Consider the following 15,411-nt stretch of genomic DNA (forward strand, 5'->3'; position numbering starts at 1 on the left):
ATGCTACAGAACACTTAGAAAATTTAAAGAGAGTACTTATCAGACTCAGAGAGTGTGGATTGAGAGCTAATAAGACCATTGTGATTTTTTTACAAGTGAAATGTCACATTGTGGATGATAAACAAAGATTACCTTCATAAGTCACAGGTGAAAAAGTGAAGCAGTGTTGAGAGCACCATAACTACAAAATGTTTTTACTGAACCTGTCAACAGTTTTTCATTGCCTAGATGTTCTTCTCCAAACAGGAGTTACTTGGAACTGGTCTGAGACCTGCAAAATAGCTTTACAAGAAACAAAAAGATTGATCAATTCAGACAGAGTGCTAATGCACTTTGCCCATCTCTGACCATCAGACTGGCATGTAATGTTTTGCCTTATGGTATTGGTGGCATACTATTACATAGGTTTAAAGACGGCACTGAAAGATCTTTCGCGTTTTCTTCCAGATCTCTGACAAAAGTAGAATGTGGTTATGATCAAATTGACTGTGAAGCTTTGAGCCTTGTGTCGGGTGTAAAAAATTCCACCATTACCTGTTTGGTCAAAACTCATGTATCAGAGGTAGAGAAACCTTTCTTACTATGACTTTATTTACCGATTTATTTTCACTAATTTTCCCAACCTATTATAATTAACAAAACGGATGTTGCAACACCAACAATTGAGACAGTTGCAATACATAATTTATAGAATATATATGTGAATATAGTTCTATATATCTTGAAATAGCTGAGTTTCCTAAGAAATAAAATGAGTCTCTGTGAGCCTTTTTTATAAACAGTCTCACAGTATCTTAGGTTTCTGTCTATGCGTCCAGCCCCAAGTAGTTGTTAACAGTTTCTACAGTCTGACCATTAATACAGTAGGTGTGAGGGATGTTACATTATTCCTAAAATGGCTCTGTCTTTTTAAGTCATTTAACTTCAAAGAGAACTTATTACACCACTTATTAAAATCATTTAGAATGGGCCCACTGTTTTCTGGGGATTTTAATAAGTTAATCAGGGTTGTGTCGTCAATAAACTTATTGAGATGTCTTTGTGTTTGTTCTTACACTTATTAGTGTTGTAGTGGTTTGATGAGTTTACTGAGACAATTATTAATTGTAACAGTAATTACGAGGTTGTTCGTTGTAGCTTTTAGAAAATCAATTGTCAGAACAACTAACAACGCACACACACGGGTTCAATACACGAGATACATTTATTAATATAAATTGTGCACCAAAGATATACTAGTCTGCCTGGATACGAGCGGCAGACCTTACTGTGAGGGTTATCAATATACAAGGTATATAATCTCGAAGAGATGCAAACACAAAGAGATACACAACAGAGAATATATGTCAATATATATCGTTCGGTTACCAAATCGCTAATCAGTGTTATTACCCACTGTTAATCTAAACTCGGAAGTAAATACATTACTCATGAATTAAATTGATAACAACTTGTGTTGAGGTACAATTGAATTCTCGAGACGCAATGTAGAACATGGGGTTTACTTATCCACTGTGTATGGATTTGGAATCTCCCGGCACGAACACCAAACCAGCTGACAGGCTCTGTTGCAGCCTCTGTTGCAGCAGTTGTCCAATGGGCGTTGTGTCGGCGTCCTCTGGCTACCGGCCAACCAGTCAAGGTGCAGCTCGGAGTAGGACGGGCAGAGGAATCTGACTGCGGCGCGCAGGGCAGTCGTTGCTCCGAGGGGATCTACCAGCAGTCCGGCTGGCTAGTAGAAAGTCTCTATGCACAGAGTGTGACCGCGAGTCCTCACAAGTCACTCTTTTGCCTGGGAAGAAGCTGGTTCGTTCCCGGTCCAGCGCTGCTTCTGAATAAGCTATTCAGGTTGTCGACGAGGGTCCAACTGTAGGCTGCCGTTGATCAAGCGGAGCATTCACGTTGGTAGAATTCTGAGTACGTACGGGATCCTCGGCCTCGCGCTTAGAACAAAGTCCAAGTCCTTTTGCAGACAACAGCAGTTGTCACGTGATTGTCTCTGACGATGCGCGAAAACGGCCAAGGAGAGCCCCGATCTGAGCTTGCGCTCCCTTTTTGACCAAGACCCAGATGTGTGCTGATTGGTTGAGAGTTTGGCGGGCATTGGAGACCCACGTGGTATTGCCATGCCCTGACAGTCCCTGATTGGCTGGTCAAGATGAGATATAAGTCACTTACTCTTGACACTTAGGAATGCAGTCCAGATGTCCATTCGGCACTCCCTAGACTGATAGGCGCCAATGAATGACCATTGATCATGATAGCCAGGCTTAGCTATGTGCATCCCCGTCTGGGAGCTTGTTCCTTATCAAAAGAAAACATCTTAAATCAGCCTGCATGAATACTTTCTCTGTGGCTGGACCACAGAGATGGAGGGTGAGATGGGGCCTCCTTTAGGACAGCATACCAACGCTTAATTCTGTCTTATTAAGAAGCATTGTCGCTACAGTGTACAAAATCTACAGCAGGGGGCACAAAACAGCCCTATGGTGATCCAGTGGAAGTGTCACACTTAACTTGTATGTTAAGAAATCTAGGACCCATTTTATCAAGTTATGGTTTAAACTGGTTATTTGAGTTTCTGTGTAAAATGAGACTTTTTTTGAGATGTTGGTTGTTAGACTAGCAGTTTTTGGAATGGGAATAGTTGATTTCTTCCACAGAAAGAGGATGATTTGAAAAATAAGGACATCTGAAAATACCAGTTAAAAACGTCAAGTACTGTAACTGATCTGCAGAAGATTGTAGGAACTCTTCTTCCACATTCGTTGTCCGGACCTGTACTTTGCCTGACATTAATTAACTTAAACTGTTTACGTACTTCTGCTGATCAGCTCTTGGTAGTTCTGATCAGCAGAAGTATGTACAATTTATGTCATAACGGGTTTAACACACATTTAAATTAATTGCATTTATAGAAATATACTTTCTATACAAAGACTGAATTGCACATACCTCCATGTTTCTTTAAATTTGTTGGTTAGTTGATGTAGGCTGAGATTTCCAGTCATTGCACTAAGAAGCAGTGACATAAATTCCCCAACTTTAATGTAAACGCACCATATAAAATGGCAAATTTCTATGTAAAATCATTGCTGTGTATTATATAAGGGGATACCTGCATATTATTACTGTATTTTATAACTACAGTATATGTCTTAAATGTATATGTAATTTTTGCATTTTTTTATGCTCCATCTTTACATCCTTTAAACGCAGTGCCATAACAAAATTCACAGAAATGTTAAGCAGCACATACTACGCTGTTAGATAAGTTAAAAATAACCAATTTTATCCTACACAGATAGCAATTTCCTGTTAATAATATGTACAGTATTTAATTCAACATTATGTAGTACTATAGTACAGTAATAAAATCATTTATAATGTACGTAAAAGTTCAAGTATTTTAATGTTGCTTCATCCTTGCATGCACTACATGTATGTGATACACCAAGTTAAAATCCTTAAATTTTAAGTTAAAAGTTTAAATTAATGTAATGTTAAAATAAAAATGTTGTCCACTGTTCAAAACACACAATTGTTCATTTTCAAATTCTGAGTGTTTTTAAAATGTTTCATTAAGTTTAAATTACATTTAAGTGCTTAACCTTACTGGTAATTAGAGCATTCTGTTCATACACAAATAAGTGAATGTAAATATGAATTGCATTATCATGTCCTGGACACAATTAATGTTGAAATACTTTTATTATTAAGGTGAAATGTGTCAGACATGAGCATTAGAGGAATATTTACTTCCTCCAGGTCCCATTTATCCTATGTCTACTATTTTTGAGGAAAATAATCCCCGCTTAACATCCACATTTTATGGTACACATTAAGAACATTACACATTGTTCCCTGTATTCCTTTCAAGTGGTACTGGTGTGTTTGCTGAATGGTTGTTTTACACCACGGTCTGTGTTTGGGCTTCAGAATAGTACATCACCAGAAGCAGACACTTTGCACATGTGCGTGCACCTCTGCTTTACCCAATCAAAATCAGAGTCCGTGTAAACGTCACTGTCCCAAAGGGACGAGAAATTAAGTCACTTTAAGTTGCTTTTGGGAAATGTAGTGGAGTAAAAGTACCGTTTTTTCTTAAACCATCGTACTTGAGTAAAAGTCAAAGTATCCCAAAAATAAAATGTCACGTCCAGCAATCAGAAACCTGTCACCAGAAAACGTTCTAACCAGTCCCCATTGCTGGATAATTTCACAAAGCACCGCCACAAGTGTTAATCAATCAGTCTCAGCTGTCCTTCACTAACCTCATCCCAGTCTCTACTCCTTATAAACCCTCATTTAGTATCACTCAGTGTTCTGTATTGGTTTCTCCTTTGGAGATCCTACCTCACCTGTAGTTCTCATTGCCTTCCTAATTCTGAACCCTTGGATTATTGGATTTTTGCCTGTATATCGACTACGTCTTTGCCTAGTGATTTGAATTTCATGCCTAACATTCTGAGATCACTGCACAGGGTCCTGAAATACCTTTTGGCAGCTCACCGTAACAAAAATACTTAACTAAATTACAGATCTTGAAGAGATGTATTTACTGTAAGTACCGTACTGAAGTAGTCCTACTTTGTTACTTCACACCATCAATCTTTGGTGTTTATTTGTCATCCACAAAATGATGTTCCAGTAATGGATGCACATTCCTGAGGTGGGCAATCTTTTTACGGGCTCGTGCTTATAACAATGAAATCAAGGGCACAAGAAAGAATGGAAATGCTGATGGCCTTTCACACCTTCCCCTCATGACACTGCAGGAAACAGAAACAACAGATTCACTGGAGAAATAACATTGGTGGAACAGCTGCCAATGAATAGTACAGTTATTCAAAAAGAGACTAGAAATGATCCAGAGCTATCCCAGGTTTGTGGCAGTGAAGGGATGGCCAGCTCAGGGTAATTCAATATTTCCAGCTTTTTCAGCTAGAAGGGAACAACTTTCTGTCTGACATGAAATTCTGATGTGTGTATTAAGTGGTGATTCATTCAAAACTCAAAACTAGAGTGCTGAACGTATTTCATGAGGGACTCTTGAGGACTGTTAAAAATAATATTTCCATATGTACTGTAGCCTTGTGTTACACCACGCCCCCGGAGGACTCATCATTCCACCTCGCATTCCAGCATGGTTTCCAATTAGCCTTTTACCCCAGCCTATTTAATGCTGCTTCACACTCTCACCTGTGCTCAGTATTAGGTTTTCCTAGCTAGAAGTACCCCCATCTTCCTGCGATTTATTACGTCTTGGTTTTGGGCTTCCTGACCCTGGTTTGTTCTCCCACTACGTCTCCTGGTTTTGTTTTGGTACTTTGACTATTGTTCTGGCTTAGACTCTCGGCTTCCTCAGGACTTATGGCTCCGCTTCTGATTTTGTACTTTCGCACCGGTTTGTATCCCTTCGGCTTTCGGACCACGGACTGTTTAATTGACTATGCCTCTGAAGTTCGTCCTGATAATTCTGCATAGGGTCCTCATTAATATTCTGTAACACCTTGTGTGGTAGCCTGGCATACATTTGCAAGAAAAAGTTTGTGAAACCTTTGAAATTACCTGGATTTCTGCATTAATTACTCATAGAAATGTGGTCTGACCTTCAACTAAGTCACAATAAGAGAGAAACACAATCTGCTTTAACTAATAACACACAAACAATTGTACTTCTTCTTATCAATATTGAACACAGCGTTTAAACATTCACAGTCCAGGCTGTAAAAAGTATGTAAACCCTTGTATTTAGTAAAAGGTAGAACCTCTGTTAGCAGCAATAACCTCCACCAAACATTTCCTGTAGCTGTTGATTTTAGACCATTCCTCCTTACAAAACTGTTTCAGTTCATTGTTATTTCTGGGATTCCTTGCGTGAACAGCTCTCTTCAGGTCATGCCACAGCATCTCAATTGACTTGAGGTCTGGACTCTGACTTGGCCATTCCAGAACCTTAATTTTCTTCTGTTTAAGCCATTCTGTTGTTGATTTACTCCTGTGTTTCGAGTCATTGTTTTGTTGCATCACCCAACTTCTATTAAGTTTCAGGTGACAGAATATCTTAATACAAAGGGTTCACAAACTTTTTCTTGCATCTGTAGATAAAGAAATTGAAGACATAATTGTAACCAGAGCACTGTTAACCTGTTGCCTACAAAACAAGTTTAATTAAACACACGTCTTTGTGAAATTTGATAAAATAAAGTGCAGGCAGCTGACAGTGACATATTGTTCAATAAAAAAGCTATGCATCCTTCGATAAAATAAGAGTTAATTTCAGTTTATTTGTCATATGTTCAACTGCAATGAAATGCTAATTTGTATGTATACTCCCATACAAAGACATTAAAGAAATCACCAAAAACATAAACGCAGAACAGCAGCAGAAACAACAAGTAGTTCAGTAATCTGACAATTTGTGGAAAGAATGTGTCACTGAATCTCTCATCTGTCACTTCATCTTTATAAAGGTTTGTGCCTTTATAATGCTTACCAGAGAGAAGGGGGGAGAAAAGTGAGAAACTAGGATGATTGGAATCTAGATGATCTAGGCAGTGTACATGAACGGTGGCAAAACTGTTGGTCAATTACAGTTTTGATATCTGTGGAATTTAAAAATATTCTGTTTTTATCTGTGTGGAACATCGGAAACGGCAATTTTTGGTGTGCAAGAATTTGGCCCACATGCCGAATGAAAATTACAGCACATGCTTTTATTGGTATTTTCGATTCCTTTTTAGATAGACCCTTAAAAGAACTGAGAATTATTTTAGAAATGTAACATTGAAAGATGCCATTCACAAATCCCCAAAGTATGTACATATGTGTCTTTTGTCTTTGGCCCATCATATCAGAGCTAGTACTCAAAATAGTGTATTATGTATAATAATGCAAAAGCCACAGGACTCTAAAGAAAAAAAAATTATGAGATAACATTGCGTTTAGCCAATGATCTGAATAGATAAAATACAGGTTATTGTATAGTCTGTCGTAAACACAATGTGTTGTTTCTGGTTTATATACTGTACACTGTACAGTATGAATTCAAGTAATATATATATATTTTGTCTTAATACTAATTATGCAATATAAATAGAAGGAAACCAAAAAAATGAAAAGACAGTTTGTTCTTTCTTTTTCGTGAAATAATTTATGCATAAAGCGAAGATTTGGTATGGGGAACAATGTGCTCCTAGAAGCATGAAGACATTTCAGTCAGTGTTTCACCTCATTGAGTTATCTGTGTTCCTGAGGATTCAAAAACAAAACTCTTTTATATTGGAAAAAGTTATTTCTCTCTCACTTGTCTGCTCTCTCTTTTTCAGTCTCAAATAGTTTTAACTAAAAAGCACATTGAAAAGCAGCAAAACAACATGTGAAAAGCACATTGTTGAATGTTGCTCCCTCTTCCATCCATTAAGTGCTTGCTGGAGCCTTTTTTTTCCCTTTATCATGGTGCATGTCTTTGTTTTGTTTTATCTCCAAGACTTCTTCACATTCTCCTTATAAATGTAGGTGTCATGCTCACACCAAGGTTTGCCACAGATTTTGTCAATGGCTTATTATTGTACACCAGAATTAGAGGAGCAAAGTTTGTGAGGTGGGGAGCAGAATGATAGTAACTCAGAGCATATACAGAGATGCCAAGCCATGCAGAGCCTTTTAGGTGAGCATCAGGATTTTGAAATTGACACAAAACCTGACAGGAAGGCAGTGCAAGGACTCCAGGATAGGAGCAATGTGATCACTTGCACCCAACCTGGTCAGGATTCTGGCTGTTGAATTCTGGACATACTGCTTGTTTAATGGGGATTTAAATACACCAGAGATTAGGGCATTACAGTAGTCAATATGAGAAAAAAAGTGTTGAGGAGCTTTTCAGCAACATTTAGTGACAATATTGGAGTGGTCTGGTGATATTTCCAAGGTGGAAGAATGATGTTTTGACAATATGTTGTACATACAGTATGGGCCAAATGTATGGGCCAAATATAATTCTCAAGTTCTTCAATTTTGATCAAGTACAGTAAAATCCACAGATGTTACAGCATTGGTTTTACATAGTTGATGGGATGTGCCAAGAAGCATAACCAGTCTTGTTGCAGTTCAGGTGAAGGAAATTTTGAGTCATCCATTTATTTATTTTAGAGTCGCAATTATAGAGCAGAGACAGCCACATCAGGTGGTATAAGCTGATATTTTTGAGGTGAAAGAAAGATGTTTTGACAATATGTTGCACACGTGGGTCAAATATTAAGCCTGAAAGAAATATCTCCCCCAGGTTTTTCAATTTAGACTGATGTTCAAGTACAGTACCATCCACAGATAGAGTTACAGCATTGGTTTTACAAAGTTGATGGAGGGGGGCAATTAAGCATTGCTTCAGTCTTCTCACAGTTTAGATGGAGGAAATTTTGACTCATCCATGTTTTTATGTCCGAGATGCAATTAAATAGAATAGAGACAGCCACATCAGTGTCAGGTTTGGTATGGACTTGGATTTGGGTATCATCAGCATAGAAATGATCATTTAGACTATGTGATCTCAATAACTGACCAAGTGGGAACATTTAAATAATGAAGAGTAGGGGGTCCAGTATCAAGCCCAGAGGCCACATCAGACTTAACAAGCCTAATTTCAGAGCTAAAGCCACCAAGAGAGACAAAGTGACAGAGATCAGTGAGGTAAGACTTGAACCATTCAAGAGCAGTGTCAATAACTCCAAACACAGTCTTAAGACAGGAAAGGATGATACCATGATTAACATTGTCGAAAACAGCAGTGAGGTCAAGAAGAATCAGGATAGAAACAAAACCAGAATCAGAAGCCGGAAAAAAAGATTGTTAGTAACTTTAACCATGGCAGTGTCTGCTGTGAAGCTGTCGGAAACCAAGCTGGAGGGGTTTGTAGCGGCGAGGCTTATTACTAAGACAGAATTAAGTGTTGCTGTGCTTTCCTAAATGAGGCCCCATCTCTCTCTTCATCTCTGTGGTGCAGCCACAGAGAAGCTATTCATGCAGGCTGATTTAAAGATGTTTTCTTTTGATAAGGGACAGCTCCCAAATGGGGGTGCACTTAGCTTAGCCTGGCTATCATAATCAATGGTCATCCATTGGCGCCTATCTGTCCAGGGAGTGCCAGATGGACATCTGGACTGCATTCCTAAGTGTCAGGAGTAAGTGACTCATATCTCACCTTGATCAACCAATCAGGGACTGGTAGGGCTGAGTAACCCACGTGGGTCTCTGATGCCCATGAAACTTTCAGCCAATGAACGAGCTGAAGTTCCTCCAGGTAAAAACAGGCAACACAGAGAGCCTGAGGAGAAATTCTAAAAGACTATTCTAGAGGGAATTCTAAAGGACAATTCCAGGGGTGCGAAACAATTCCAAGGCAGGACGGCCCAGGAGCAGAAGGCTCCCAAGGGCAGGACATTCTCGCAGCGCGCCTCCTGACCATCCTGAGACTCAGCCTGGACAACCACGGAACAGCCAGTGTGTCCGAGTGCCAGAACTTTCCTTTGTTCTAAGAGTTGAGAGCGGAGGTTGCCAGAGAGTAACCAAAGGATCCACCCGAGGTTAGCATCAGCAGCAAGCCTCGTGAAGAGGTCGGAACTGTGGACAGCTGACTATTCAGAACTAGCGCTTCATCAGGAACGAACCGGTCTTCTTCCTAACCTGCTGGGACCCACAGTCATCTTTTCTCCTGTGCACAAACTCTTGCTAGTTTCAGCCAAAACTAACTAGCCGGTCTTCAGAGAGCATCAGCAGCGCACCGTCGCAAGCCGCACAGCACAGCCTGGCACGGAGCCAGAGAGCGCGGATTGGACAGCAACAAGCCTGCAACTGCTTCTTTGTGCCCGCAGGAGATCTGAATCCCCAGAGATTGGATGAGTATTCAACTTCACTGCATTACTGCTCGAGAATTCAATTGTTATCCCAACCAGTTGATATCAATTTAATTCCCAAGAGTTATGTACTTGTTTTGAGTATCTAATGTAGAAGTTGTAACCAAGTTCAATTACGAAACGGTCTAAATGAATGATATACTGAACGTATGTCCTCTTGATATGTGTAACTCTTTGTAACTGAATGAATATACAGTATATCTTTTGTATTCTGCTAACCCTCACGATAAGATCTGTTAGGTTTACATGCATATTCTACGTATTAATAAATGTATCCTCGTGTATTAGTACCTGTGTGTGTGTGTTGTTTGAGTTATATCGCATGGTTGGATTCTAAGGCCATTAAAAGAATCAATTTCATGATTTACTGCTACAATTAATAATTGTCCCAGTAAATGCCCAAACCCCTACAGAACTGGTGCCTCGTGAGAGCACACTACAGGTTCAAAGAGGGTTATTTGCAGAGAGATGATTATTTAACTGAATTGTAACAGCATATTCTAAGATTTTTGCTTGTTATGTGTTCATAACTAAAAAAAAAATATCTACAACACACATGTTTTGACAAAATGTGTAAAGCAGGATTCTCCCTGGATAGGACACCAGTCCATCAAGGGTACACACAGACACAAACACACACACCAAGGCCAATTTTTCCAGAAGACAACTAACCTATTGTACCAGTATGTCTTTGGACTGTGGGAGGAAACTGGAGCACAGAGGGAACCCACATGCACATACTTGAATTTTCATCCAAAACAATGCTGCTCTTGACTCCCAAGGATATTTTTTCTAATTTACACATTAACTATTATTTATTATATATTTACAGTATAAATGTGTATGTGTGTGTGCTTGATACTGCAAATAACATAACAACTTGTTCTTTATTGTGTTATATAAATGTCTGGATGGAGGTGGATTATCCTTGTATGAGAAATGTGTTTCGGGATGCTGCCACAACCCTTTAGGCTTGTAGTGCGGGAAGCTACAGATAACAGGATGGGGAGTTGAGTAACCAAAATATAAAAAAATATAAATAATGAGCACTCATTTACTTTTTCTTGGATTTCTGTTTTTTTTAATACTTTTTGCGTAAGCCAGAGCACATGCGATGGCAAATTCTCACTGTGTATTCAGAAGAATCACTTGTATGATCAATAGAGTATTCAAGTCTTTGCAGTTGCGTATTTGTTATTATATCATTATGCATTATTTTTAAATAATCTGACTTAAAAAAGCCAACTTTATGTGTTCCTAAATCTTGAATATTTCTTTAAGATTTTTTTTTTCAATGCATTGTCATTAATTGTGCCCTAAAGCCTTGGAAAACTTTATTCTCTGGCCCTTTCCACATATAGCCTTTGATTTGATTATGAAAGCTAAATGTTCCAAATTAAAAAAGAGGCTATTTTCAGTAAACTTCTTGGTTGTACTGGCCAAATCTCTATGTAACTGAATTCAACAAACTCAGGTACTGTATATGCCTTATCATTCCATTCTTTTTAATGACCAATCAAGATATAATCTTTTTCATGCTGGGAGTTTTCCAGATCCGTTCCACACACTTCATAGAGTTAACCCTATATTTTTCTATTTCTGAACTTATACATACAGTATATCTATCTATTATTACAAAGCTACTTATTCCTATTAAGCTACTGTAAATCTTGCAATAACTCAAAAGCTATCCAGGAAGCACAGAATACAACATAGGACTAAACCCTTGATGAGACCCATGTCCCAAACTGCAACTTTTACTTATAATAATCATAATTTTCATTATGAAGGCATTTCTGTACCTCTTAGGTAGTTCAAGAAGGTTGCTGTGTCAGCTTGCATAAGCTGCAAAGGAGCAAGTAAAGGTTTATTCCATGCTGAAAAGAGAAGAAAAAGAAGCACAATGTTTTGGCTATGTAGCCTTCTTGACCCAAAGAAGACTCCACAGGTGAAATGTTGTGTTTCTTTTCTTCTCTTTTCAGGATAGAATAAACCTTTACTCTTGTTCCTTTGTACCTGTTATTCTTGTTTGGACTTTTTCAAAACTATTAGGTTTGTCAATAATGTTAGAAACATGTGATCAATCTGTGAGAAGGTATCTGTTACCATTACTGCAACTCTAGAATAAAAACTGTTGTAGCGGCGATGCTTATTAAAGTACAGGAATTAAGTTTTCTGCTCCCTTGCCAGTCCCTCTCTCCTTCATCTCAGTGGTGCTGGATACAGAGAGGCCATTCCATTTGGTTCACAATTAAGGTGTTTTTCTAGCTGATAGAGTGTCCTGATAAGGAACAACTCCCCAAAGCTGGGACACATTAACCACCCTAACAAATGGAATCTCTGGCGCCTTAATGTCTGGGAGATTCCAAGGGAGTCTTATTCAAAGTTGTTTACAACTCTAAGGTCAGAGGGCATGGTTACTCATCATCAGCCAATCAGGAACTGGTAGGGCAGGTTAACCCCACGTGGGTCTCTGATGCCCATGAAATTTTCAACCAATGAACAACCTGCATTTCCTCCAGGTAAAACAGACAACACAGAGCGCCTGTAGAACAGTTCCCAGGAGCAGGGCATTCTCGCAGCGCGCCTGCTGGACATTCAGCCTCAGGGCTCCTCCTGAACATCCTCAGACTCAGCCTGGACCACCACGTAACGGCCAGTGTGTCCGAGTAGCAGGACTTTCCTTTGTTCTAAGTGTCGAGAATGGAGGTTGCCAGCGAGTCACCAAAGGATCCACCCGAGGTTAGCCAGCAGCAAGCCTCGTGAACCCAATCTGAAGCTTAGGATTCAGGACTAGTGCTTCATCAGGAACGAACCGGTCCTCTTCCTGACCTGCTGGGACCCGCAGTCACTTTTCTCCTGTGCACAAACTCTGCTAGTTTCAGCCAACACTAACTAGCTGCTTCAGAGAGCATCAGCAGTGCATCGCAACAGGAATCTTCTCCCACCACGTCGCAAGCCGCAACCGCACTGCCTGGCACCAAGCCAGAGAGCACCGATTGGACAGTAACAAACCTGCCACTGCTTCTTTGTGTCTGTAGGAGATCTGAATCCCCAGAGATTGGATAAGTATTCAACATTCTGCATTACAGCTTGAGAATTCAGTTGTTACCTCAACCTGAGTTGATATCAATTTAATTCCTATGAGTGATATACTTGCTTTTGAGTATCTAGTGTAGAAGGTGTAATCCAAGTTCATTTATGAAACGGTCTAAATGAATGATATACTGAACGTATGTCCCTCTTGGTATTTGTAACTCTTCGTTATTGAATATATGCCTTTTGTGCTAACCCTCACGATAAAATCTGTTATGTTTATATGCACATTTTATGTATTAATACATTTATTTTCGTGTATTAGTATCCATGTGTGTGCGTTGTTTGAGTTATCCCGCAAGGTTGGATTCTAATACCATCAAAAGAATCATTTTGTGACTTACTGCTACAATTAATAATTGTCCCAGCTATGCACAAACCCCTACATTTACTGGTGCCTTGTGAGAGGATGCCTACACTGGTCTTTAAAATTGTAGAGGTAAAACTGGTAGAAGTAAAAAAAAAGAACAATTTTAATCTAATGGAATGTGCTAATTAGCACATCTCAAAAATATTTGGGCCCTAAATGCATGTCTAGTCTATCAATGCTTTCCTTTTCTTTTAAAATATTTTTTTTGTATTTATATTCTACATCCTTAGTTGAAGGAATGTACAGTAAATGGGTTTGTACTGTAAGGCATTAAAAACAAAACAAACAGAAATTAGTACCAATAGCATTCCTTGTATTTTAATGCCTCTCAGTAGTTATACAGTGAAATACTGTAGGAGCCACCTCATAATTATTAAAATTCCCAGGTGAGATACCTGTACACTTCCCAACACACATCTGAGAAATCAGCAGAGAAACAATTTACAGGTCATATGCTACATCCTTGGCTTTTTCTGTATAAGGTACGGAACTAATTCCGTTATACAGTGAAGACATAAAATTTACAGACATTCACGTTAGTCATGTCCCTGTATACACTTTACCTTTGCATATTTTTTTTATCTCTGGTTAGCTTAAAGTGTTGAAAAGCTATTCCTTAAGCTTATTGATATTTTAACAATACTGTATTAACAGCAGTTTGAACATGTGAAGACTCTAAGGAACAAATTATAAGAAATGCAAGTCTTATTGATTTCATTTCTGATTTGAATAAAGTAGTTTTTCATCATTTTCTCATCATTTCAATATATAATATTCCAGCAGACATCAATATTGCCTTTAATGGCAATAATTTAATTTAACTAAGATGACACATTACTAAACAAGAGATTTTGAGAAGATGAAATACATACAGATCATATGGATTTAAATGCACTACAGAATTCCATAAAACATGTTGACTTAAAGAGGGACCTATTCCACAGTAGAATATTAGTGTGCCTGATACATATATTTCCCTATGATCCCTTCTTGACTGGCCTGTATTAATTAAAATATTTTGAAATGCAATATTTGACAATTGTGTCTCTATCATCTTCCAACTGCTATTAATTAAAAGTTAAATTATTTTAAAGTTTTCAGTAATAACCTGGTGTGTTTTATCTTAGTCTTAAATCTTTCTGAAAATGCAACCAGGTGATGAGGTGTGGGCCACAGGAGTCGGGAATAGCACCTCGCACAGGCTGGTAGTTAGACCCTCACTACAGGCCTGCGCAGTTCCCCTGACTTGTATAGTATATATCACTGGAAACCCTCCCATGTTTTTTTTTATGCTTTAGGTAAGTTTTAAAGGTTTGTAGTTTTATGTTTAGCGATGTCACTATTTCGGTTTAAGGTTTAAAAGTTTATATTTGTTTTAAGGGTATCAAAAGTGTATTCAGGGGCTGTGGGTTGTCAGAGTCAAATACAGAACTTCGTTACCTAATTGTGTTAAGTTTCTAGGTGAAAAGTGTCTGGGTGTTGTGAGTTAAGTGTATTGTAATAGTAATGTTAGAAATTATTATGTTGTGTCATGCTTAAATGCATTATATTATAGTACAAGTTTTAAACAGGGGAAAAAAAAACGTACGAGAGTGGTAATGAGACCCTGGCTACCAGCCTGCAGTACTTCTGACCTGTACATATCTCTGGAAATACAAAGATATGTTTTTTTTGTAATTATTTAGAAAACAAACTTAAAAAAGGGAATCTTGTTTGCATTCCTCCTACGTGTGCCAATGCCCCCACACAATCAACTGTAAAGCTGCCAGAACTGGGAAGGACTTACAGACGTCACCACAGCTAGGCAGAATAGGGACTGTGACGTAGACACCGTCGAGCAGTGCGTTTATGGAAGTTGTAGTTTGTAAGCCAATGCTATGTCTGTGAACAAATATAGAAACGTGTACCCAGCTCCCCCTAAGACAGGTTATCATTTTTTGATTCCCTGACCGGAATCATGTAAAAAAATCTGTTTTAGCCCAACATAAAGGAAGGTTAACATGAGGGGATTATTTTAAATAATGGACAATC

This window comes from Atractosteus spatula, chromosome 9 (assembly GCF_055471065.1).
Source record: "Atractosteus spatula isolate fAtrSpa1 chromosome 9, fAtrSpa1.hap1, whole genome shotgun sequence".
NCBI classification, from domain to species: Eukaryota; Metazoa; Chordata; class Actinopteri; order Semionotiformes; family Lepisosteidae; genus Atractosteus; species Atractosteus spatula.